At 41.2% G+C, this 27,497-nt stretch overlaps 1 long non-coding RNA gene across 1 annotated transcript; it reads right to left on the reverse strand.

Moving 5' to 3' along the window:
• Positions 1-3,053: 3,053 nt before the first annotated feature.
• LOC127075922 (uncharacterized) lies at positions 3,054-26,801 on the reverse strand. The gene is made up of 3 exons (XR_007786702.1): positions 26,652-26,801; positions 3,319-3,826; positions 3,054-3,201 (listed from the first exon to the last, which is right to left on the reverse strand). It is a non-coding gene; the product is annotated as an uncharacterized LOC127075922 (long non-coding RNA).
• Between the last annotated feature and the right edge of the window lie 696 nt (positions 26,802-27,497).

Here is a 27,497-nt window from a genome sequence, read left to right on the forward strand (position 1 = left end):
TTATTCAAATATATTAATTAATATTTCATTTCCTTTCATTTTATTTGTCACATTTTATTTCATTTCATTTTCAATCTTTAAAAAATCAAAACAAATTGAATATTGATCCAAAAATTACCAGGTTTTTTGCATTGTGATCCTTGATTTGTCTATTTTTTTATCATCATGATTTTAAAAATTGTGCTTGGCTGGATAATTTTTTGTGCTAGAATGTTTGAACATGTATGCTTCTTTGACCGTGCCATGCTTATACATTTGTGAAATGCTGGTTTTTGATCCAATGATTCTGAAGTTTTGCATGTTGAAACTAGACTCATTGCTTGACATTTTGGTGTTGATTTGGTATTTTTATCAATTGTCATTTCTGTTTTATGATTTTTCTAACTTGGTGTGACAATTTGTGTCACACCTTTGGCTGTTCAACTTATGTGATATGTTTGCCATGCCAAATGATCTCCAAATGTCTCGATTTTTTGTGTGATGCTTGATATGAATGTTGTGATTTCTCATGAATTTTCTTGGATTTTTTTGGATTTTTTTGATCACTTTTGAGTTTTAAGATTGTCTTGAACTTCATTTGATCATGAAATGCTTGTTCCTTATCCAATGAATGTGAAATTTTGCACACTATTTCTAGACATGTTGAGTGTTATTTTGGCTTTGGTTTGAGGTTTTTACCAATTACCATTTCTGTTTTATGCCTATGCTAACTTGGTGTGACAATTTGTGTCACACATGAGCTTGTTGTGCTTGTCTTGACTTATGCTATGTGATTGCCATGCCTAAGGATGTCCAATGCCTCTAATTTTTTGTGTGATGATCATGTTGTATGTCCTGTTTACTCATGAATTTTTCCAAGATTATTTGAATCATTTTTGATTTAATGTGCATTTATTTCTTCTGATGTCACAATGTGGTCACAATTTGCATACCTTGCCATGTTTGATTCATGAAATGCTTTTGGTTAATGATTTGGATATTGGACCTTTTGGATTGTGTTCTTGATTGAATGAAGTTGATCCATGTTAAATTTCATGTTATGTTTTGAATGTTTGACCCTCTTTTGACCCTAGGCTTTGACCTAGTGGTTTGGACTCACTGTTTGGATTGTGGATTTCAGGTTAAGCACATTACCATGATGGAGTTGCTCACTCATTTGAGTGGATTAGTTGGTTGATGTTGGCTAATATTAAGTTGTTTTGTAGGTTGATGCCAAGTTATTTGTGTTGTGCCCATTGGCTTGTGGCTTGCACATTGTTGCTTAATGCCTTATCTGTCTGATTGTGTGATTGACTGTTGTTTGATTGTCTGAACTTTGTACTGATTTGTCTGATGTTTCCACAGGTACATTAGTTGCTTTAAGTTCATTGTGAACTTTGCTTTGCTTGGTTGCTTAACCACTGAGGTATAACTCTCTGACTTCATGTAGTCTGGAAGACCTGTCCTGTTATGTGGGCAGGCACCTGTCTGAAGCCCTCCTTAAGAGGCAATGCTTGTGTTTGTTTATTTTTGTGCCAAGCAGGAAAAGTCCTCTAATGAGGCAATTGGCAGATAAAAGAGATGTGTAATACATCTCCTGCTATTCAGTGTGTCATCCACTTTGCTCACACCATGTGTTGATGCATTTTGGATATTAACCCAAGATCTTTGTTGTGTCAGTCATATGTGGAGAAGAGTTCCAACTTTCTGAACTCCCACACTTTCATTTGTCTGAAACTCTCCCAGGACAAGGATAAGAGCTGTGAGGTCTTACCCTCACTTCCCATTTCATCTGCTTCACCCTAACTCTCAATGTTAGGGTTAAGAGCTAACTACACCCGATTCCAGTTGGCTTGTGTTTCACAGCCTAACCTTGTATGAGCCCATTTGTTTGCATATAGTGTGTGTGCTTGCTTTTTGAGCTTGTATGAATTTGCTTGTGCTGTTTAGGATAGCTTGTTGCCTGTGCAAGTTAGATAGAAACCTCAACCTAGGACCATTGTGGATTGCATGATAACTATTAGGCTCGAGTCAGTCTCTCTTTTAGTTTGTCATTTCCTAGTCTCTGGTTAGGAGAAAGTTTCTCCCCTGTTAAGGGGAACTACGTTGCCCTGATCCTCATACCAGATGAGGTACGTAGGCAGGAGATCGTACGAGATCTCTCCGGGCACCCTTTTTCTTTTTGAGTGTGTTTGCTTGACAGTTATTAGGCTCGAGTATCAGACTCCCTACTAACTTGTTTGTTTGTTAACCTTCTTGTGTGTGTTAGGAGATGGATGTAAGACCAGTGATTGGTATTCCGTATCCTATTAGTGTTTGTTTGTGTGGAGTCTGACGTAAGTCCAGCGATTGGCAGTTGGTTTCCAGTGTGTGTTTGTTGGTTCGGAGTCTGATGTAAGTCCAGCGATTGGCATTCGGTTTCCATGTTTGCCTGTTTGTGTGGAGTCTGACGTAAGCCCAGCGATTGGCAGTCGGTTTCTTGTGTGTGTGTTTTGTTTCGGCGTGCGTTAGCCGAACTACGGTAGCTCTGATTCTCATTCCAGATGAGATACGTAGGCATAGGATGCGATATCCTAGCGAGCACGTTTCCCGTTTCCCCGAACTACGTTCACTCTGATGTTTGTTTCTGACAAACTACGTAGGACCAGGATGCGACATCCTGCCGAGTTTTCTTCTTCCGTCTTCTTCCTCCTGTCTTGTTATTCCAGTGTGTGTGCATGTTTTGAGCAATTATTTAGCAACCTTATCCTATCTTCCTGAGCGTGGATCCCGTCGAGTACGACGGACGTGAGGGGTGCTAATACCTTCCCCTTGCGTAACCGACTCCCGATCCTTGCAATCTCCGGTCGTAAGACCATTTCCTTTCCAGGTTTACTTCGAGCGTTTCCTTTCCCTCTTTGGGATAAATAACGCCCGGTGGCGGCTCTGTTTGTTTTGTTTTGCCCGCCGGTTGTTTTTCGCGGATGCGACACTAATCACCTGCGAAACGCGGCTTAATCTCGAGTACAAACGCGAACCAGCGGTATAACCTGCTACATAGCTCCAAAAGACGCAAACACAATCCAAAACATGGAAACGCAACTGCAGTAAGCTAGTACAACAATCCAAAATGAAGCCACAACGGTAAACTCACGCAAACGAGCTGATACGCCGAGCCAACGAAAACGACCGCATTGTTTGTATGCGAGCTGCAACTTAAGCTTTACACCATCCAAACGAAAACTGAAGGCAAACGACAATAAGAGCAAGTGAGATGCAACCAACATAAACGGAAACCAAAATCCTGAACGGCAACGAAATAGAAATTGGAAACGCTAAAGAAAGAGAGAGTATAAATACGTGGTTCACATCGATTGAAAGGAGTTTTTTTTCTCTCAAGAATCTCCTGCTTCTCCTTCTCTGAGAACCACCACAACCGTAACAACTCTCCTCCCAAACTGCTGCGAATAACGAACTCTTCCGCCTCCTTCTTCTTCAACCTGCTAAACCTCCACAATCAAGACCTTCAACCAACCACCGTTTCCACCGTGATTCAATCCACGAACGAATCATCGCACCGCCCCAATCGTTCCGCAACAATCACGACATAACTAAATCTCTCGATGTAGTCTGCATTGAAGTGCAGCGCTTCCAACTAACTTGAAAACCCGACGGAGAATTCAATGGAAGCAACGAAAACATAACAGTAGAGCCAAAAGTAGGAAGAGGAGAACAAAGAGATTCAGAAGAAGCTTCATGCTCGAGTTCACGCTCATCATCTCCTTCATCTATGCATCGTTGCCTTAGAAGGTAGGTAAGAATCCTTCGATCAAGCTTGTTTCTATCATATCGGTTCTGATATCGTAACCTCCGTATAGAGATCTAATCTTTTTCTTAAGATTCGTGAGAGGTTTTGATTCGATTCGTGTGAGCTTGTATAGAATTGGGAATTGAGAGTTTGAGACGGTAATAGCGAGGTGAGTGCAAGGTGATTGAGAGCTCCGTCGTCGCTGGCGATGAGCTCCGGCGCGACGGAGTCATTAGGTACGCGCTGGCATTTCCATCGAAGAGGTTTTGTTCACAGAAATATAAGGTAAGGGATATACATCCCGTTGAGGCAGCTTTGGTTAGGTTGGGCCTTAGGCCCGATCCTTCAGTATTTTCACACTCCCTCTATGGGATGCACCCCCTTTTTGTTTGGACTTTTCCCTCTCGTTCCATTTTAGGCCCAATCTGAAAAGTTTTAAGTAGTTAATTAGTTAGGTTTAATTAGTCATTTGGTTTACTCTTAGGTTTAAGTAATTCATTAGATTAATTTTGGTATAATGGTTTAATTGATGTATTAATTTGATAATTGTCTAGTGTTAGAATTTTAATATGTTAGAATGATTTTAGAATTGTTTGTTAATATTTTAAAATGTTAATTTTGTTAATTGTTGAATTTTTTAGAATATAATTTGTGAATATTTTAGAATTTGATAATTGTTTTATATTCAGAATTTCATTTAGTAATTGTTTTGAATTTTAGAATTTTCATTTAATGTTGATTTTAGAATTGATTGGTTTAGAGACTTGATATTTTAATAATTGCTTTCTTGAATATTTTCTACTTTGATCTAACATCTAACAATTAACTTCTAACTTTTAATTTCCGCATTCTAACTTCTAACTTTTAATTTTCGCTCCTAACATTTAATTTTTGCCATTTACCTTATGCAATTTTATTTTTGCTACATTATTGTACATTCTTCATTCATCTCATCTAAAAAAATTACTAAAAATGGATAAGACTTTAAAAATAAAAAAAGGATAATTCTCAAACATGTAATGGACATGGGAATGGACTTAGAGATTGTTGTTAGGACCTTTGCAAAGGACATTGGACAAATATGACCCGAACATGGAAGGAGCATTCAAGATTCAAGACAAATTGTAATCTTTTATGTGCTTTCTAGTTTATGACATAATTGCACACACATGGCTTTCTCTTGGGCTACCTGACAATGAGACCTTTTATTTCCTGCACTTCCTTGTACTTTACATGTACCCCCTCCCCTTTCCGATGTACGCATTTACTTGTTTTCTTTTATTGCTTGTTAGTTACTCCTTAGGCATTAGGAACATTCACCCACTCAAAATATATAATCAAACCCTTGATCCAACGTCAAGTGGTCTCTTTTTCAAATCAAAAACAATAAACAAACCCTTGATCCAACGTCAAGCGGTCTTTTCCAAATCAAACTCAAAACCACAACAAATGGCGATTAGGATCGTACGTCACGAGCCTTAAGCGATAAAGAAGGGATGAGACTGGAGCTTTCCTACACTCATTCTGAATGCTTCCAACACAAGACATTTGGCTTTATCGTTTGGGGTATTCACCTTTATCCATAGTCTTTAGTGCGATTCGAGATCAATAACACTTTCTTCAAAACCTAAAAAACAACTCAACTCATTCAAACCTTTTGTTTGAAGCCTTAGGGCGACACAATCGAAAACCCTTCTTCAAGGTAATAAAATCAACAAAACAAACCAAACAATTTCAAACCCACGAACTACGAAGGCTCTGATTTCTCACTTCAACAAGTGGGCATACGTAGGCACGAGGACCCAATCCTTGGAGAGCACACTAATTTAAAATCTACCTCCACTCCGCAAACCTTGGCAAGCAAGCATTCGATAAACAAGACACACGTAAGCGCAAACATCCTAGATGGTTCCCATGGAGTACCATGGATGTGAGGGGTGCTAATACATTCCCCTTGCATAACCGACTTCCGAACCTGTTCGTGGTTGCGACGATCATACTTTGGGGTTTTCTCGATATTTTCCCTTTCCTTTGGAATGAATAAAAACCGATGGCAACTCTGTATTTTTCGCGTAGCGACAGCTGGCGACTCTCTCCCTAAGCAAGTCAAGCCTAAACTAGGTTGCTTCCTCGCGTGTGTGGATGCTTATCCTTTTGATTGTTTGCCTTATTTATTGCCTTTGCTTTAAATTTTAATCTATTATGCGGTTCCACTATTCAATGGTAGTGATGGATACTACTTTGATTGCATGTAACCTTGTGGGAAAGACTCTCTACCCGAGTCTAGAGTGCGAACTTGAGATAGGAGAGGTTGAGTAGTATGGGCCACCAAGAAGCTTTTCTCGTAAGGATCGATACCAGAACCTGACTTAGAGTAGATTCTTTTGGAGACGTTGACGACCGTCAAGCTTTTGGCGTAAGCGATCAATGTCTTCATTAGGATCCATGACTCTAAGGACCTTTGTAGAACATTAAACCTATGGCCCATTAAGGTTGATGGTCGCGTAGTACGGGTCCCCGTGAAGCTTTTCTCGTGTGGATCGGTACGAAGATCTCACTCAAAGTAGATCTTCTTGATGGAGTTGACGACCGACAAGCTTTTGCCGTAAGCGGCAAACAGTCAAGGAGGTTCATGACTTTGAGACCCTTGTCTAGAACCCGATGTCGATGGTCACATAGTGCGGGCCCCCGAGAAGCTTTTCTCGTGTGGGTCGGTACGAAGATCTCACCCAGAAGAGGCTCATTTGATGGAGTTGACGACCGACAAGCTTTTGCCATAAGCGGAAAACAGCCAAATGAATCGATGACTCTGGGGTCACTATCTAACCCTAGACTATGAACGGTCAGATCCCATTATAAGTAAGCAATCAGAGTTATCCTCCATCTGTATCTCGAACATGTGATACCATGCCAACTTGTGTGTTCGACTTGTGGGAACCATGCTTGTATATCATTCATTCACTCACTCATGCATCATAAAAAAATATTCAAATACAATATTCATGCATCATTCTGCATGTCATCAAACAAAAGCCAGAAAACTTACCATTCTACCCTTCTATCCAGAATCAGCCACAGTCAAGTTGGCTTCCCGACATTCATACTACATGCGCAATAATTAGAAATTGCTTATGGATCAGTTGGAGTAGAACCAAGCTGCTATGAGGGAGGATATGACCACTGTGAAGGCTCAGATGGGTCAACTTGTTGAAGCCCTACAAGCTCTGGCTAGGGGACAAGAGGAAATGCGTCAGGCTAATCTGAGAGCCTCTACTGCCAACCCTGTTGTTGTGACTATACCGATGAATCCACCAGGAGGAGCTGGTACGCCTGATGTAGCTCATCCACCTCCCGAAAGAGGTCCGGTGTATCAAAATGCTAATCAGACGTTCAATATCCCCGCCAATTGGAGATTCCAACCTGAGATTGACGAACAACATGACGCTTTCTTCACTATGAAGGTTGACTCAGTTTATGAAGCTTTTGGTCCTTCTCCTGCTGACATCGAAAGGAGATTTCAAATGATGGAGGAGAGATTCAAGGCGATGCAAGGTCCTGATACCTTTGGGTTGGATGCTGCCTACATGTGCCTGGTGCCAGACGTGAAAATCCCTTCCAAGTTCAAAGTCCCGAGCTTTGAAAAGTATCAAGGGGTCACTTGTCCAAAGACCTACATCCGAGCTTTCTGCAGAAAGATGGCCGCTCATTCTAATGACGAGAAACTCTTAATGCACTTTTTCCAGGATAGTCTTAGTGGAGCTTCTCTAGAATGGTATATGCAGCTCGAGCGCACGCATATACGAACCTGAAGGGAACTTGCTGAAGCCTTCTTGAAGCATTATCAGTATAACTTAGATATGGCTCCCAATCAGACTCGGCTCCAAAGCCTTTCTCAGAAGCCGGATGAGTTGTTCAAAGAGTACGCTCAATGATGGAGAGACCTGGCTGCCAGGGTTCAGCCCCCTCTTCTCGAAAGAGAGCTGATAAACATGTTCGTGGATACCCTTCAAGGGCCGTATTTTGAAAAAATGATTGGGAGTACCACCTCAGGATTCTCGGACTTGGTCATTGTCGGTGAGCGATTTGAGAATGGCTTGAAGATCGGCAAGATACAAGACACGACAACTGCGGCTAGTGGAGCGAAGAAGCCTCATTCCGGATTCTCAAAGAAGAAGGAAGGAGAGACCAATGTTATCGCTCAAGGGGGAGATGGAGGTTATCAAATGCCATACTATCCGGTGGCAGCAGTAACACCTAACACGTATCCGCAGCCAGCATATGTCATTCCAACTGGTCCTCCAGCGGTGCAATATCAGCAACCCTATGCTCCTCAGCAACATGTTTCTCCACAACAACAGAACTACTATCAGCAGGGTAGACAAGGACCAAGGAGGCCTCCCAGAAGGTTTGATCCAATTCCCATGCCGTATGGGATTCTGCTAGCTCACTTGCTCAAGGATTCGCAGGTCCAGCTGAGAGAAACTAAGGCTCTTCTTGTACCTTTTCCTCCCGGGTATGACATGAACGTCAGCTGCGAGTATCACTCTGGGACGCGGGGGCACTCGATCGAGAATTGCAATGTCTTCAAGCATAAAGTACAAGACTTGATTGACTTAAAAGCAATATCGTTCAAGCCAATTATTCCAAAAAAACCCGTGCAGGAAAGTACATCTGCAGCGCTATAGTCAGAACAGCAGTGGATCTAAAAGATTTGTATCTGTGGAACTGTCTCGTCAGCTTTTTCCAGAACCAAGACCCCAAGCAGTGGGAGGATAAAGCGGTTCATTCAAGCAATCTTTGGTTCAATCATTCATGTGTGATTTTCTTGTTTGTCATTTGTAACCATCATTTGTAATAAACTCGTTTGTTTTTGAATAATAATGACATTGAAATGAATATGCATGTTTTGAATAAATCCATTCGTGTCCACTCATACTTTATCTTATCAATATTCAAATGTTGGTTTTTGGAGGAGGAGGATGAAATTAAAAACACGACACAAATTCACTGCTCGTACGCTTTGGAATAAAACTGTGCTGATGATGTAAGGCATTATTTCAAATCCCAAACACCGGAGATATAAGGAAGATAATCCCTAGTTAACCCCTTCGAGCCAAGGAGTAGGAGTTTCTTTCTTAAAAATAAAACCCTTAATCTTAAACCGGGGAAGGGTAGTCGTCAGTCAGTTTGACCTAGCATTCAAACTTCAAAAGAGGAGTGTCCCATCTGAGGACCAACCATATCTTATCCCTTATAAGAGGTCGGAAACCACCAAATTCCAAATGGTTGTCCCTTACCCATAGAGGCACGAGGTGGTCACAACCCATTCAAATCAATGGACAAACGTCACACGATTTGTTTCAGCAAAAAGAAATAAAGAAAGAAAACAAAAACAAAAAAGAAAGAAAGCCCGCTAAGTCGAAAACTCGAAAACAAGTGACTTAGGCAAAAATTAGGGCATCCTTGCGGATTGTAAATCTGAACCAATCCAGCAAAAGTAAGGAAATTGAAAAAAAAAACAAATCTGCAAACGAGGAATCAAAAGAAAATCCTCAACAAGAACAAAATCGTGTGGCTACCAAACCAAATAGAAGGTGCATGACTGCCACACCAAAAACCTCTTGGGTTCATTAACCATCGCTTCAAAATCCATTTTAGAAGAAGAGTGCTTGTCTCAAACTAGTTGAACATAGGACTGGAAAACATCACGAAGAACGGGTGGGTTAGGATAGGTTCGAGCCTTGTATCCTTTCTTTCTGAAACCGGGAACCAGACCATGTTACAACCCTTAAAAGACCTAATTGAAGCAAAGGTTTATTTCGAAGGCGTACTATAGTCAGAACGATCGTGTTAAAACTGACTCCTCATCAATTTACTCATATGTGTTGATATTGATATGTGACATTCGTTATCAATGATGCATTCATTAAATGTTAGAATTTTAGTGAGCATGTTTGGATTTCAAAACTGCATAAAAATGACATTGCATTATCATTTCCAAAAATGAACTTGTCTTACTCGTGAGTGAGCACCTGACATCAAGAGATCTGCCACAATGAAAGAACTTGATGGTTTCAAACGCCTGAGACCTCCGTTGAGCATAGGCAAGCCACTTCTCTTTTGATCACATCAATCAGAAGGTCTGAAGACTCTGTCGAGCAGAAAGACAAACCGCTTCGAGATATCATTGATTAGAGGCAGTCACGTCGAGAAATCTCTATAAGATTCAGTCAATCTGAAGTAGTCAAGGCGAGATTCAATCAATCTCTCTGAAGATTAGTGAATCAGGGACATTCCCTCAAAAATCAGCCAGCCAGAGGCAAAGTTACTTCAAGGCTCGTACTGGGGTAAGCCACCCTAAGAGCACTGTCATACCCCAAAATTTGCCCGTTGATATTACAAGACACTTTTCAAGGCACTCCAATTTGTTTTTCAAGGCATTAGCCTTAAAGGGACAAAAGCCCAGCTCACGAGTGGCCCAATCCAGAAAAGGCCCAAATTGGTCTGCTCGCTAGGCGAGCAATTCCTTCGCCTAGCGAACACTTCATCATGACACTCGCCCAGCGAAGCATCAGATCCAGAAAAAGCCCAAACTAGCTTGCTCGCTAGGCGAGCAATTCCTTCGCCTAGCGAAGCTTGCGAATATCAGAAGTTTTGGACCTCATTTTGAGCCCATTAGGTCACAACAAGAGCACTATAAATAGCCAAGCCTTCAGTCACGAAAGGAGGGCAAAAACGGGAGGAAAAACAGAGAGGAACACACAGAGGAAGACAGACGGAAAGCCTGGCACAGAAACCCTGGAGCTCAACTTAGAGGATTTCGAGTAGAGAAACCCTGAAGGCCGCTCTTCCGCACCAAAGTTATCGCCGCCCAACTCCATCCGATACCAAGTTCAGTTATTAACAGGTTTGCGTATCACTAATGCTTTATGCTTTTAATCGATCATCTTCGCACATGCAAGGCATCATGATTAAATTTCCGGATGTGTAATATGATTTCATATAAGTATGCCTGAATATCCTGTATAATTGTCTATGCTATGCCTGTAATCAAATGCCATAAAAGTCCAGGTTTTCGGAAGTCATGCTGCTGTCAAACTCCAAACCCGTGGCCGCTCGCTAGCACATCGCTAAGCGAGCCTGTAGCGAGCATTCGCTGAGCCTTCGCTAGGCGAAGCAGAGGCGAACGGGACAGTGGTTGCTTTGTCTCTTTGCTGTTCTACTTTATGTTTATCTGATCATGATTTATTATAGTTCTGCATCACTTGGCCTGAGTTCATGACGGTTATGTTTATTTTATGGTGCAAGTGTCAAATCATACTTTATCTCAATGCTCTAACCCGTGTGTTGAATGGTGTAAAGGCTAGCATACTTCCGAAGAAACAGCCGGCTAGGCCTGCCGCTTTAGGTGTGGGATACCCCTTACGGAGATGGCTTTTGAATGACTTAATTTTAATGTGGAGATTCATCTTGAGCTACCAAGCTTGATTTTTAATGTATTGTTTTCATCGATTTAATGTGGACCTAATTACCTAACTGATTACGGCTATTTAATTAATTGTAAAACTTTGCCTTTAAATAAGTGATCTCGGACCTCTCTTTTGCCTTACGATATTACGGTACCCCGGTCATGTCCCGCGAATGTGGGGATAAACTTAGCAATGGCCCTTCGATTAAATCATCATAAAATAAATCATAGTCCCTCGGATGTTGCCCTCGAATATATGATTTCGTCCCTCGATGACCCTTCGGTGTAGCCTACGGTTAAATGATGGTCGTCCCTCCGAATGCTACGGTATCCTCACAACTGTTGCCTTCAATGACCTATCGATGACCCTACGATGACCCTTAAACATCCAGAGGGTAAAATTACTTACTTCTCAATAGTAAGGACAGTTTTACCCTCATAAGGATAGGAAACGTTCATAACGACCTTAGGAAGGTATAACTCTCAATTGCTGGATCATAACCTAAAACATTTTCCACCCCTCACACTTTGCAAATCCTAGAAAATCACCACTTGGTATACGTTCATACTAGAATCATTACCAGGTTACATTTTTCTAAACCGTTTTCAAAATCAAGCGAGATAAATACTTTGTATACATTCATACGAGAATCATTACAAAGTTAAACTCTCTTTTCGAAACATTTTTTAACAATTCACGAACACTTTTTCAGACAAAATATAAGTGATCCAGCAATTAAGAGCCCATGGATAACCATGGATACAAAGGGTGCTAATACCTTCCCTTTGTATAATGTACCTCCCGAACCCAAAATCTATTGAGGTCTTTCCTGTTCTTTTCCACCTTTCCTTATTGGATAAAAGAAAAGTCGGTGGCGACTCTTGCTATCCGCGACATTGCGATAAAAAGCAAAATACCCCAAGTCAGTTCACCGTATGACAGAACTGGCGACTCTGCTGGGGATACTTTAAAAAGAGAGGTTACCTTAAAAACAAGATCACTTATTTAAAATTGTCCGATTTACTTTTAAGGGATTGCTTGAGTATTCTTGAGTGAAAGATCCTACACCCGGATCTAGTGTACCTTAGGTAAGTAGCAATAGATCATCGTGACCATCCGGCGTATACTGGAATGGTTAAAATGATGGCTACGGTTAATGTGACACTTTGGATGTCCTGATGTTCCTCATGTTTACTTGAGGAAAAATTTGGCATTCGCGTGGTGTCATCAAAGCATTAACCAGACCTTTAGAACCCTAATTGACTCATCCTAGCCATTAGAAAGTAGTGAGATAACTGACTTTGGTTCCGACTGGGGTTGGTTGATACTCGATACTACACTCTTTGAGATTGGACTTTAGGGAAGCTTTGGTCAACCACTTGGTGTTGCACTGAAGTGGACTTAAGGGAAGATCGATGATTTGAGATCCTTCTAGAGCCCGGTTACTATTCTAGGACAGGTTGAACCAACCAAACTTCAGTGGGGAGGGTACTTACCTATGGAACTCATGCAAGCCTTAAAACCTAGGAATGATGGTTGTGTGACTTGCTTGTGCTTGTTATTTATTTAACCTCATAACATCTTAACATCATAACATCATGACATCATAACATTGTACTAACCATTTCAAGGACTTAGGGATTTAACTTTGCTCTGTTTTGTATAAAAAAAAAACTAAAAAAAAAAACTAAAAAAAAACAAAAAAAAACAAAAAAAAAACAAAAAAAAACAAAATAAAAAAAAGTTTCCCTTTTTGGTAGTTTATGCAAAGTTAAATTCCAAAAGGCCTTGAAAACATTTCATGCATTACATAGCATAACATAGCATAACAGGTACTCTAAAGGGATCAGTGTTCTCACGGTTTTCCTCCAAACAGAAAAATGGATCTCGAACAAACTGTCAAAGATCTCCAGACTCAGAATGCTCAATTCAAGGAGATGATGCTAAGCTTATCCAAGGGGCAGGAGGAACTGAAGGCTCTTTTGGTCGACAAGAAGAAAGACAAGAAAGCTGTGAGTTTCATTAACCCGGGAAGAAGGCGTAAAGGACAGACCGCAGGAGTCAAGTTTGGAATCCCGAATGGTCCAGAACAAGGGGCGGAGGATGATTCAGAGGAAGAGAATGCTGATTTCTCCAACCCTGAGGATGACGATGAGAATTATGAAAATGAACAGTACTCTCCCAGAGATGACAAATACAAGTTGCTGGAAGAACGCATGCTAGCTATGGAGGGTCAGAAGGCGCCTGGTCTGGATTTCGAAAGTTTGGGTCTGGTCTCCGATGTGACCATTCCTCGCAAATTCAAAATCCCCATTTTCACTAAGTACGATGGTGCGTCTTGTCCTCAGATGCATCTGAGAGCTTATGTGAGAAAGATTCAGCCGCACACCACTGATAGGAATCTATGGATCCATTTCTTCCAAGAGAGTTTGTCTGGCACACAGTTGGAGTGGTATTATCAGCTCGAGAGCTCTAACATCCACACATGGACTGATTTAGCGACAGCTTTCTACAAGCACTACCGGTATAATTCTGAACTAGCGCCTACTCGGCTACAGTTGCAGAATATGACTATGGGATCTAAAGAAAGTTTCAAAGAATATGCTCAAAAATGGAGAGATTTGGCTGGCAGAGTCAAACCCCCTATGACCGATCGAGAATTGGTGGACATGTTCATGAGCACACTGACTGGCCCATTCTACAGCCATCTATTGAGGAGTTCCTCATTGGGTTTCACTGAACTTATATTAACAGGTGAACATGTTGAAAGTGGCATTCGAAGTGGGAAGATACAGGCGACTACCTTTGATCCTCCGGAGACTCCTAATGGCATCACTGCCCCTCTGCCTAATCATGACGAGACTGTCAATGCTGTGGAAGATACTGATAACGATTATGACTTGGATAGCTGGATTTTCCCAATAATTGATGACGGACTCAATAATTGGAAGGCTGAAGACACTATCCCGATTTCCTTTAGTCAGGAGTAATTATTATTGCTATTTTTGTGTTTCAAAGCATTGTGTCTATACCCGGGGCACAATAGCTAATTTTTCAAGGGTTTTGTCATTTTCATAAGCATATTTACATTCAATAAATCGATGGACTTTTTGCATTCAAATATTGCGCTCTTTATCTTTCCTGTCATTTTTCAAACAAGCTATGTTTTCTTGCACACACGCACGTAACAGTTTTCCGATCCATATCCACTCTGGATCCTGTTGATAATAGTTCTGCTACTGTTCATTATGACTTTGAAAATCCGATCTACCAAGCCGAGGATGGAAGTGAGGAAGATTGTGAAGTCCCTGGTGAACTTGCCAGACTGGTACTACAAAAGGAAAAGACCATACAGCCGCAAGAGGAATCAATTGAAATTACAAATCTGGGTACTGAAATAGACAAGAAAGAAGTCAGATGTTTCTTGGGACACTTGAATTACATTGCCCAATTCATTCCACACTTGACTGCTACCTGCAAGCCCATCTTCAAATTACTGAGAAAAAATCAAGAGATGGTACGGAATGATGAACGACAAAATCAAGAAGTATCTCCAAGAACCTCCAATTCTGATGCTACCAGTTGAAAGAAGACCTCTAATCATGTATTTGACCGTGTTAGAAAAATTCAATAGGGTTTGCTGGGGCAACATGGCGAGTCTGGTCGAAAAGAGCATGCCATATACTGCCTTAGCAAAAGGTACCGACTGTGAAACAAGATACTCACAGCTCGAGAAAGCTTGCTGTGCTTTGGCCTGGGTTGCTCGCCGACTAAGACAGTATATGTTGAATCATACCACTTTATTGACTTCTAAGAGGGATTCTATCAAATATCTATTTGAGAAACCTGCTGTCTCCTGAGAGAGTTATCACTGATAATGGTACTAAACTGAACTCTACACGCAGTTCAAAATAAAGCACCATGACTCTTCTCCGTACCGGCCAAAGACGAACGGCGCCGTGGAAACTGCTAATAAGAATATCAAGAAGATCATACAAAAAACGACATAACATACAAAGACTGACATGAGATGTTACCGTTTGCTCTTCATGGTTATCACACTTCAGCGCGCACCTCGACAGGGGCAACCCCTTTCTCTTTAGTCTATGGAATGGAAGCCGTTTTACCAATGGAAGTTCAGATTCCCTCTCTGAGAATCATGAAAGAGGCGGGCTTAGATGAAGACGAATGGATTCAGACTCGACTCGATCAGATAAATTTGATTGATGAGAAGAGACTTGCGGCTGTTTGTCATGGGCAGATATATCAGAAACGCATGACCCAGGCATTTAACAAAAGAGTCAATTGGCAACTTGGTGATCAAGCGTATCATTATACCACAAGGTGATCCCAGAGGCAAATGGACTCCCACATACGAAGGGCCATTTGTGGTTAAGAAGGTATTCTCTGGTGGAGCCATGATACTCGCTACGATGGATGGCGAAGACTTCCCACATCCCGTGAACACAAACATAGTCAAAAAATACTACGCATAAAAGAGACCTGCTAGGTCGACGTACCTAGGCAAAAGTAAGGGCATCCCGGCGAACCAAAAAGGTTCGGGCAAAAATTAGGGATAAACATAAAAAATGTGCACCCGGCAAGCCGAAAACCTGAAAAGGCGGCTTGGGCAAAAAAGGGCATCCTGGTGGGCTGAAAACCTGAAAAGGCGGTCCAGGCAAAAATTAGAGATTAAAGCGTATAACTATGTCCCGTTCTCCGTTAGCTTCACCCAAGTTTCAAGGGACCGAACAAGCCAATCACTTCTATCCGACAGCAGGAGATGAGAGGCTTGAGGACATAATGGCAGTAGTGGAATTAAAGTCAATAGGACGTTTTCGGCATAGCTTTCTCTTTGTTTTCTTGACAATTTCCTCTTACTAGGATTTTTGTCTCCTTGTACACAAATTGCCTGTTTATAGGCCCTCTTTCAAAATCAATACAATTTTATCTCCAAAAAAGATGCTTTTGTTTTCACTTTTTCTGTTTTGTTTGCATAAACGTCCATTGATTTAATTTGAATTGATATATGCATTTGAATATGATCAATGTTTACCAAAATACATGCCTAAAATAGAAATAGCGATTACTACAAGACTTCAGGACCAAGGAGAAGGTCTAACCATGCTTCCCAATGAATCCGTTGCTAATTCGATTCCCCGGTAACGCCAATTATTCCCCAGAAGAGGTCGGCACCACCAGACAAACAGGTCATCTCTTCCATCCCCAGCCAGGCTCTGTTGAGTGTTTTCATCGTCAGACAGAAATCAGGTATCCCCCAGCTAAGAAAGGATCATCAATACAAATATCTCCGACCAGAAGACTAGATCCATTTCCCCAATAGAGTCCCCTGGAAGAACGTTTCAGACACATAGTGCATTCATTACATCATTTCACATCACATACCTACATACAATTTTCATTCCGCATCATATACATTACATCATTTCATAACATATACATGCATACAATGCTCTCATTTATTCCAGACGCATAATTCACTCATCACATCACTTCACAGCACACGCATGCATACAACATTTGCATCTCATGCATCATGACATGGCATGAAGCTAACTTTATTTTTCAGGTTAATTATCCTCTTGATACAATCAACACAAAGGTCCATTCAGACGGACATCTATATCAATTACATTCAAGATTCAACTATATTCCTTAGATACTGCCTAGCGTACGGTATATTCCGAGGTGTAGTCTAGCGTACGGCTACTTTCTTCTTCAGATACATCTTTCAGATATACTCCACATCAACATTCATTCTGACATCCTCCTAACGATAACATCTCTAAGCTCATCCCATACATTTATCGCAAATACAGCCTACACAAATACTATCAGATTCGGCCTAACGTACGGTTCATTCTGATTCAGCCCAACATATGACTCCGTCCACTCAGATACGATCTAACGTATGATCCATTCTGACCTTCAACAACTCAGATACGATCTAACGTATGATCCATTCTGACCTTCAACAACTCAGATACGATCTAGCGTACGATTCATTCTGACCTTCAACAACTCAGATACGATCTAGCATACGATCCACTCTGATCTTCAACAACTCAAGTACGGTCTAATGTACGACCCAGTTAGACCTTCATCTACTCAGATGCTACCTAGTGACAGGTACATTTCTGAATTGTAGTCTAGTATACGACTACTCCCTTTTCAGCAGATTCAGCCTAATGGACGGCTCATTCTGCTCAGATATGGTTTAATGTACGACCAAGTTAGACCTTCATCTCCTCAGATGCTACCTAGTGACAGGTACATTTCTGAATTGTAGTCTAGTATACGACTACTCCCTTTTCAGCAGATTCAGCCTAACGGACGGCCCATTCTGTTACTCAGATGCTACCTAGTGACAGGTACATTTCTGAATTGTAGTCCAGTATACGACTACTCCCTTTTCAGCAGATTCAGCCTAACGGACGGCTCATTCTGTTACTCAGATGCTACCTAGTGTACGGTACATTTCTGAAGTGTAGTCTAGCGTACGACTACCCCCTTTCATCATCAGACACAGCCTAACGGACGGCTCATCCTACAACTCCAATACAGTCTGGCATAAAACCCATTTGGATCTTCAATTCAGAGACGATCTAACGTACGATCCGTTCTGATTTTTCACCCTCAGCGAAGTCATCCGCCTAATGAACGAATCACTCTGGTAATCAGATACGGTCCAGTGTATGATCCATTCTGATCCCTTATCCCCAGCAGCGTATAGCACACCCTGACTCCCCAGTGAAGTCAACAGCCTAATGGATAACTCACCGTATAGTCTAGCGTATGACCCGGTATGACATCCATGTCTTCAGATATCGTCTAACGTACGACATAATCTGAAGCTCCCATCATCAAACTTCCTGGATGGCATCTTTAAGCCCATCTCCATCAAGACTAATTGACAAGCGCAAATTTTCGGGGCATTCTAGTGTTCAATAATCTTCCACCTCCAGACCACGAATGGTGCACATACCATTCTACTCTCTCGGTTCAAGAATATTGAACAGGGGCATCTGTCATACCCCAAAATTTGCCCGTTGATATTACAAGGCACTTTTCAAGGCACTCCAATTTGTTTTTCAAGGCATTAACCTTAAAGGGACAAAAGCCCAGCTCACGAGTGGCCCAATCCAGAAAAGGCCCAAATTGGTCTGCTCGCTAGGCGAGCAATTCCTTCGCCTAGCGAACACTTCATCATGACACTCGCCCAGCGAAGCATCAGATCCAGAAAAAGCCCAAACTAGCTTGCTCGCTAGGCGAGCAATTCCTTCGCCTAGCGAAGCTTGCGAATATCAGAAGTTTTGGACCTCATTTTGAGCCCATTAGGTCACAACAAGAGCACTATAAATAGCCAAGCCTTCAGTCACGAAAGGAGGGCAAAAACGGGAGGAAAAACAGAGAGGAACACACAGAGGAAGACAGACGGAAAGCCTGGCACAGAAACCCTGGAGCTCAACTTAGAGGATTTCGAGTAGAGAAACCCTGAAGGCCGCTCTTCCGCACCAAAGTTATCGCCGCCCAACTCCATCCGATACCAAGTTCAGTTATTAACAGGTTTGCGTATCACTAATGCTTTATGCTTTTAATCGATCATCTTCGCACATGCAAGGCATCATGATTAAATTTCCGGATGTGTAATATGATTTCATATAAGTATGCCTGAATATCCTGTATAATTGTCTATGCTATGCCTGTAATCAAATGCCATAAAAGTCCAGGTTTTCGGAAGTCATGCTGCTGTCAAACTCCAAACCCGTGGCCGCTCGCTAGCACATCGCTAAGCGAGCCTGTAGCGAGCATTCGCTGAGCCTTCGCTAGGCGAAGCAGAGGCGAACGGGACAGTGGTTGCTTTGTCTCTTTGCTGTTCTACTTTATGTTTATCTGATCATGATTTATTATAGTTCTGCATCACTTGGCCTGAGTTCATGACAGTTATGTTTATTTTATGGTGCAAGTGTCAAATCATACTTTATCTCAATGCTCTAACCCGTGTGTTGAATGGTGTAAAGGCTAGCATACTTCCGAAGAAACAGCCGGCTAGGCCTGCCGCTTTAGGTGTGGGATACCCCTTACGGAGATGGCTTTTGAATGACTTAATTTTAATGTGGAGATTCATCTTGAGCTACCAAGCTTGATTTTTAATGTATTGTTTTCATCGATTTAATGTGGACCTAATTACCTAACTGATTACGGCTATTTAATTAATTGTAAAACTTTGCCTTTAAATAAGTGATCTCGGACCTCTCTTTTGCCTTACGATATTACGGTACCCCGGTCATGTCCCGCGAATGTGGGGATAAACTTAGCAATGGCCCTTCGATTAAATCATCATAAAATAAATCATAGTCCCTCGGATGTTGCCCTCGAATATATGATTTCGTCCCTCGATGACCCTTCGGTGTAGCCTACGGTTAAATGATGATCGTCCCTCCGAATGCTACGGTATCCTCACAACTGTTGCCTTCAATGACCTATCGATGACCCTACGATGACCCTTAAACATCCAGAGGGTAAAATTACTTACTTCTCAATAGTAAGGACAGTTTTACCCTCATAAGGATAGGAAACGTTCATAACGACCTTAGGAAGGTATAACTCTCAATTGCTGGATCATAACCTAAAACATTTTCCACCCCTCACACTTTGCAAATCCTAGAAAATCACCACTTGGTATACGTTCATACTAGAATCATTACCAAGTTACATTTTTCTAAACCGTTTTCAAAATCAAGCGAGATAAATACTTTGTATACATTCATACGAGAATCATTACAAAGTTAAACTCTCTTTTCGAAACATTTTTTAACAATTCACGAACACTTTTTCAGACAAAATATAAGTGATCCAGCAATTAAGAGCCCATGGATAACCATGGATACAAAGGGTGCTAATACCCTCCCTTTGTATAATGTACCTCCCGAACCCAAAATCTATTGAGGTCTTTCCTGTTCTTTTCCACCTTTCCTTATTGGATAAAAGAAAAGTCGGTGGCGACTCTTGCTATCCGCGACATTGCGATAAAAAGCAAAACACCCTAAGTTAGTTCACCGTATGACAAGCACAAGAAGTCAATCTCCCTGAAATGGTTAATCAGAGGAATGTAGTTCCAAGACACTTGGGCAGACCCGAATGAGATAATCCACGACGAAGTTGCTTCTTAACCTGCGATTAGGGCAATCCTTGCAGATACCCAACAGATCGGGGCAAGACGGTCCTAAGATATGAAGGTTCCCTCCCTACCTGGGAAGGCATTTCCGGATCCAGCCCGGGGCATCCGCAGGTCTACGTTAGATTCATTCTCCAGCAACAGTAGAGGTCAGATGTCGGGAAGTCATGCGAGACGGAACCCACCTTCCATAAACCAAAAGCCTTGCAACCCAAGCAAAAACTTCTGCAACATTCATTGCATTTTACCCAAGATTGGGGCATCCGTAGATCCTTATATCATTGCATCAATTTGTCATGCATAATTCATATCATTTCATTCATACATATCATCCAGCATATCACAAATCTCTCTAACAAGGAAGAATCAAGCCTAAAGCTCTCTTGGCACTATTCAGCTTCCCATTTTTATTGGCATCTTTCCATAATCCACCCTGTTGGCATTACACAATAGCAAATAAATGACCTTTTTTACCTTTGTAAACCTCCTAGTCGGCAACCCCGACAGGATTGTTCGAAGTCATTCCCTTTTTGCTTACCTGTCGTAAGCCTGTTGCCTCCTTCATGGAGATGATTTCATTGAGATAACTCTCCTTTCGTGAGTTTATTTCGTTGCTTGGTGCACGAAATCACGTCTCCCCCTTGTCGCCTTTCGCCCGAGAAGGGTTATCTCTGTCAAGACTTTGCATTTTGACTTGTTTCAAAATACCCAATATAGGTTTGGTGAGTCCCTGGAAGGGCAGCCATATTTCAAAAACTTCATCCCCGTCGTTGTGCCTGTGGGACCCCCTGAGGTTTTCGTATCTACAGCAAAGTGCCCAATTGACATAGCATGCCAAAGCCCAGACCTTGTTTGGCAAACATCTTGCAAAGTCCAATTCTCATTGGCAAAACCCCTATCTCTCAAATTTGAAAGACCAATCAAGCAGTAATCGTCAGTGTCTCACTTTTTTTGATACCCGTCGGTGTTGATACCTCTTCCCCAACCGCAAAGCTGCAGATAATCACCCTTTACTCAGTTTTAGATGCTATTACCTCTAACCCCAGAGTTGAGAGACTATCTTATACCCAATCTCAGAGTTGATGTCAGTTCCTACTCCAACCTCAGAGTTGTTGCTTCTTCCTTCTTTCCAGCCTCAGAGTTGTTGTCTATTTCTCTTATTCCCAACCTCAGAGTTATCGTCTATCCCTTTCATGTCTAACCTCAGTGTTGTCCCCCTTTTCCAGCCTCAGTGTTGTTATCCCTTTTCCAGCCTCAGAGTTGTTGTTACTTTTCTCATTAACGAACCTCAGAGTTTTATATTCACCTCTCCTTATCCCAGCCCCATAGTTGATGGTAACCTTTCTTATTTGCAGCCGCAGTGTTGTCGCCCCTTTTCCAACCGCAGTGTTGTAGTCTCCTTTTCCAACCACAGTGTTGTCGTCCCTTTTCCCAACCGCAGTGTTGCAGTACCTTTTTCCAACCGCAGTGTTGTAGCCCCTTTTCCAATCGTAGTGTTGCTACCCCTTTTCCGACCGCAGTGTTGTAGCCCCCTTTTCAACCTCAGAGTTGTCGTTGCTTATCGTATTACACTAACCTCAAAGTTGTATGTTGCCTTTCCTTATCCTGACCTCAGAGTTGTTATTCCTTTTCCAGCCTCAGAGTTGTTATCAGATTTTTTGTTTACCAGTTATTCTCCCAACCTCGGAGTTGAGCATCTACTTGTTTCCAACCTCGAAATTAACGTTTACCATTTTTCGCTCCCAGCCTCAGAGTTTAGCAACTACATCTTTCCAACTTCGGAGTTGGTGTATCTCTTTCTAGCCTCAGAGCTTAGACCCCACTTTTTCTAACCTTAGAGTTGACGATTACCATTCTTTTTCGGCCTCAGAGTTGAGTATCTACCTTTTTTACACTTCAGAGTGAATGTATCGTGTTACCCCCAACCTCAGAGTTGTATGTCTCTTTATTCCCCGACCTCATAGCTGAATAGTTATCTTTCTTCAGCCTCAGAGTTGAGCGACTGCCTTTTTCCAACCTTAGAGTTGACGGCTACCTTTTATCCCCAGTCTCAGAGCGGAATGGCCACCTTTTCCCCAACTTTCGAGTTGTTGTATCATTTTCTTATTCTCCAACCTCAGAGTTGATAACTGCAAACCCAACCTCCGAGTTGAGGCCTACTACCTTTATTCCTGACCTTAGGGTCGATGTCAATCCCAATATAATCAACCTCGGGGTTGACGCCTATCCTTTCTCCAGTCTCAGAATCGATGTTAATCACAATTGGTTTCCAACCATAGAGTTGAGAAGGTCCAGCTTTACCCTAGTCGCAGTATTGAGATCAGAATGTTTCGATCCCCAACAATCAGTGTTGCTTTTGCTTCTGTCCCCAACCTCAGAGCTGACAACCCACTACTTACTTCCCAATTTACCTACTGTCGTCTCAGTAAGGTCATCCGCCAACCCAAATCCTAGGATTCGCCTGGCAAACCATTCCAAAAAAAGTTACAATTACCAAGGAGATATCCCCCAACGGAAAATTATGTCTCGGTGCCTTCAAAACAAAAAACTTGTTAGTAGAGATAAAATAAAAAAATAATCAATCATATTGCATTAGCATACTGCATACTTCATGCATATATAACCCCTCACATATCCATTCACCAAATGACATTCCTATTCCCAACAGCTGCCCTACGCAAAGACATGTTTGTTCTCCCATATATCCCAGTGAAGAAGACCTCCTTGTGGCCTATCTTCACACTGCTTTCCATTTGTTCAGGGCGGGAAAATTTCCTATTATTCAAGTATTTAATCATCTCCTACCTTGATTGTTTGGAAGTCGTTGGTATCCATACATTCAGGTCCGAGAAGATTAAATAAGGGCATCTGTCATACCCCAAAATTCGCCTTACCCTTCACATAATCATATAGGTCACTAACCATAAACATTTGCATCCATTCATTTCATCTGAATAAGCATGGTTTGACACAAGGCGACATGTGACTTGAATTCATGAGTTTCTTGGTGCACTGGTGCATTTTGTTTAGTCATTTCATTCAACCATGGTTCAACCCGATTTACAAGCCGCGTCAGTTGGATTTATCTAGCCGTTGCATATACATTCATCATTTTATCATGGTGTCGTACCCCTTTTCCAAATTGATTTTAATTCAAAATTGATTCTTGAGGTTAGAATTAATTTTCTTGAGTTTTGATTAACTCCAGGAATCATTAATCTTTTTTTCAAGTTCAAATCGATTAACCAAATATCCAAATTCAAATCCAAAATAACAATCCATTCATTAACCAAAACCATAATCCAATTTGAATATCCATTTTCGATATCCATTCACCAATTAAAATCCAATTATCCAAAATCCATTTTAACCATCTAGTCATTATCCATTTTGAGTTAAATCCATTGTTAATATCCAATCCATTTTAATAAAGAATATATCCATGGCCCAGTGTGAGTCCAAATTGCAGAATAAGAAAGATATTGCAACAAAATAAAAGGCAACACTCCTAGCTGCTATGGGCACAAGCCAAGTTGTCGTACGCGTGTAAGCTACATAAGCATAAACAGAAGCGCTACTTAAGCTACAACACGAAAACTTAAGCCAAACTCCAAGTTGCATGCCAAACAAACCTCCAAGCACGCGAGATATTTTCAATCTGCAAGAGTCCACACGCCACAAGCCAACACAACCACTATAACAAGCCTCATGAGCGCAAGGCAGGTGAAGCCAAGTCCGTAAGCGGCTAATCACCTGCGAAACGCGAATTAATCTCGAGTACAAACGTGAACCAACGGTATAACCTGCTACATAGCTCCAAAAGATGCAAACACAATCCAAAACACGAAAACGCAACTGCAGTAAGCTAGTACAACAGTCCAAAACGAAGCCACAACGGCAAACTCACGCAAATGAGTGTAACACCCCAAAATTTGCCCTCCTTATTCACGCATTCATTTTTTTAGGTCATTTAACATTAGATACATTACATTTCATCATGTCAATCAGAATCAGATCCAAGAAACTTTATTTTAAAATAAAAAAAAAAAAAAAAAAAAAACGAAGAAAAAAAACGAAAAAAAATAAAATTAATTAAATAAATAAAATATAATAGAAAAATCTTGGACTTGGACCTCTCTCATTTGAGCCCACAAAGCCATGAAAATCAGGTTATAAAAGAGGGAGAACAGACAGAAAAAGGAAGAGAAGCAAAACACTCTGAGGTTTCCTTGGAACAAAACCCTGGACAAAACCTGGAGAGAAACCTGACAGAGAACTCAGAGCAGCCTCCAAACCCTGAAGGGAACTCAACTGCACAGAATCACCTCTGCCTCACATAAACCCTAAAGATTGTTTTGTAAACCTCACGGGTGCAACTCAATTTCAATCAAGCTCTCCAATCAAGTTTGCCCTTATTCCCATTACCTTTGTGCTTTGAAGTTGAATACTCTGAATGTTTGAGGTATGATGGATGAAGTGTATGCCACAGGGTTTGAGGTTTCTGAAACCATACTGTTATCCATGAAAAAAATGCTTATCATGTTTCACTAACCCTTTTGTTGAGTTTTTGTGAAGGCTTAGATGACTTTTGCAGGGATAACTTGCCTGGTGTTCCACTTTATTTGTGGGATACCACCTGGAGGTTTCATTCCGATTACATGTACTGACTCACTTTCTTTGATGGTGTTAGCTTGGGAGGATCTCAGGGTTTCCTTGTTCCGTTAATTGTTGTTACTTCGGATCTTTATCCGCGTGGTACTTTTACATTTTTCCCGCATTTTACTGCTTTTCTAGCTGGAAGACCTCGATAGGAGGCAATGTTTTTGTGTGTTTATTTTTTTACAGGTTCCTTCGTCAAGGACTGCCTTTTTGCATGAGCATCCCTAACCCTACCAACTCATTGATTTTTCTTCTCCTAAGAACACGTTAACTCCTTCTACTACAGGCGAGTAAGGCTCCAAAGGTCGAGCATCCGGTAGATTGCGTAGTAACGTCGTTCGTCCAAAACCCAATCCATAACCCCGTAGTTAGCCGAACTACGGCTTGCTCTGATTCTCATTCCAGATGAGATACGTAGGCATAAGACGCGATGTCTTAGCGAGCACAATTACCCTTAACCCCTAGGTAGCCGAGCTACGAAGACTCTGATTCTCATATTCAAATGAGATACGTATGCAGTGGATGCGACATCCGTGCGAGTCATTTTCTTTTGACCCCCTTTTTTTAGTAAATAACACATTAGATAAACCCACACCCTCTAGACAAGAACTACAAAAGTGGATCCTGTAGAGTACTACGGATGCGTAGGGGTGCTAATACCTTCCCTTCGCATAATCGACTCCCGAACCCAAGATTTGGTTGCGAGACTCTGTCTTGTCCTTTCCTTTTTCCAGGTTTACTTCGAGCGTTTCCTTTCCCTCCTTTGGGATAAATAACACACGGTGGCGACTCTCCTGTCTTTCTTCGCCGGTTGTTTTTTTTCGCATTCCATTTTTCAGGTTGCGACAATGAGTTGCTACGCCGAGCCAACGAAAACGACTGCATTGTTTGTATGCGAGCTGCAACTTAAGCTTTACACCATCCAAACGAAAACTGAAGGCAAACGACAACAAGAGAAAGTGAGATGCAACCAACATAAACGGCAACCAAAATCCTGAACGGCAACGAAATAGAAATTGGAAACACAAAAAAAAGAAAGAGTATAAATACGTGGTTCACATCGATCGAAAGGAGTTTTTTTTCTCTCAAGAATCTTCTGCTTCTCCTTCTCCGAGAACCACCATAACCGTAACAACTCTCCTCCCAAACTGCCGCCAATAACGAACTCTTCCGCCTCCTTCTTCTTCAACCTGCTAAACCTCCACGATCAAGACCTTCAACCAACCACCGTTTCCACCGTGATTCAATCCATGAACGAATCGTCGCACCGCCCCAATCGTTCCGCAACAATCATGACATAACTAAATCTCTCGCTGTAGTCCGTATTGAAGTGCAGCGCTTCCAACTAACCTGCAAACCCGACGGAGAATTCAATGGAAGCAACGAAAACATAACAGTAGAGCCAAAAGTAGGAAGAGGAGAACAAAGAGATTCAGAATAAGTTTCATGCTCGAGTTCACGCTCATCATCTCCTTCATTTATGCATCGTTGCCTTCGAAGGTAAGTAAGAATCCTTCAATCAAGCTTGTTTCTATCATATCGGTTCTGATATCGTAACCTCCTCTGTATGGAGATCTAATCTTTTCCTTAATATTCGTGAGAGGTTTTGATTCGATTCGTGTGAGCTTGTATAAAATTGGGAATTGAGAGTTTGAGACGGTAATAGCGAGGTGAGTGCAAGGTGATTGAGAGCTCCGTCGTCGCTGGCGATGAGCTCCGGCGCGACGAAGTCATTAGGTACGCGCTAGCATTTCCATCGAAGAGGTTTTGTTCACAGAAATATAAGGTAAGGGATATACATCCCGTTGAGGCAGCTTTGGTTAGGTTGGGCCATAGGCCCGATCCTTCAGTATTTTCACACTCCCTCTATGGGATGCACCCCCTTTTTGTTTGGAATTTCCCCTCTCATTCCAATTTAGGCCCAATCTGGAAAGTTTTAAGTAGTTAATTAGTTAGGTTTAATTAGTCATTTGGTTTACTCTTAGGTTTAAGTAATTCATTAGATTAATTTTGGTATAATAGTTTAATTGATGTATTAATTTGATAATTGTCTAGTGTTAGAATTTTAATATGTTAGAATGATTTTAGAATTGTTTGTTAATATTTTAAAATGTTAATTTTGTTAATTGTTGAATTTTTTAGAATATAATTTGTTAATATTTTAGAATTTGATAATTATTTTAATTTCAAAATTTCATTTAGTAATTGTTTTGAATTTTATAATTTTCATTTAATGTTGATTTTAGAATTGATTGGTTTAGAGACTTGATATTTTAATAATTGGTTTCTTGAATATTTTCTACTTTGATCTAACATCTAACAATTAACTTCTAACTTTTAATTTCCGCATTCTAACTTCTAACTTTTAATTTCCGCTCCTAACATTTAATTTTTGCCATTTACC

This window comes from Lathyrus oleraceus, chromosome 4 (assembly GCF_024323335.1).
Source record: "Lathyrus oleraceus cultivar Zhongwan6 chromosome 4, CAAS_Psat_ZW6_1.0, whole genome shotgun sequence".
NCBI lineage: Eukaryota > Viridiplantae > Streptophyta > Magnoliopsida > Fabales > Fabaceae > Lathyrus > Lathyrus oleraceus.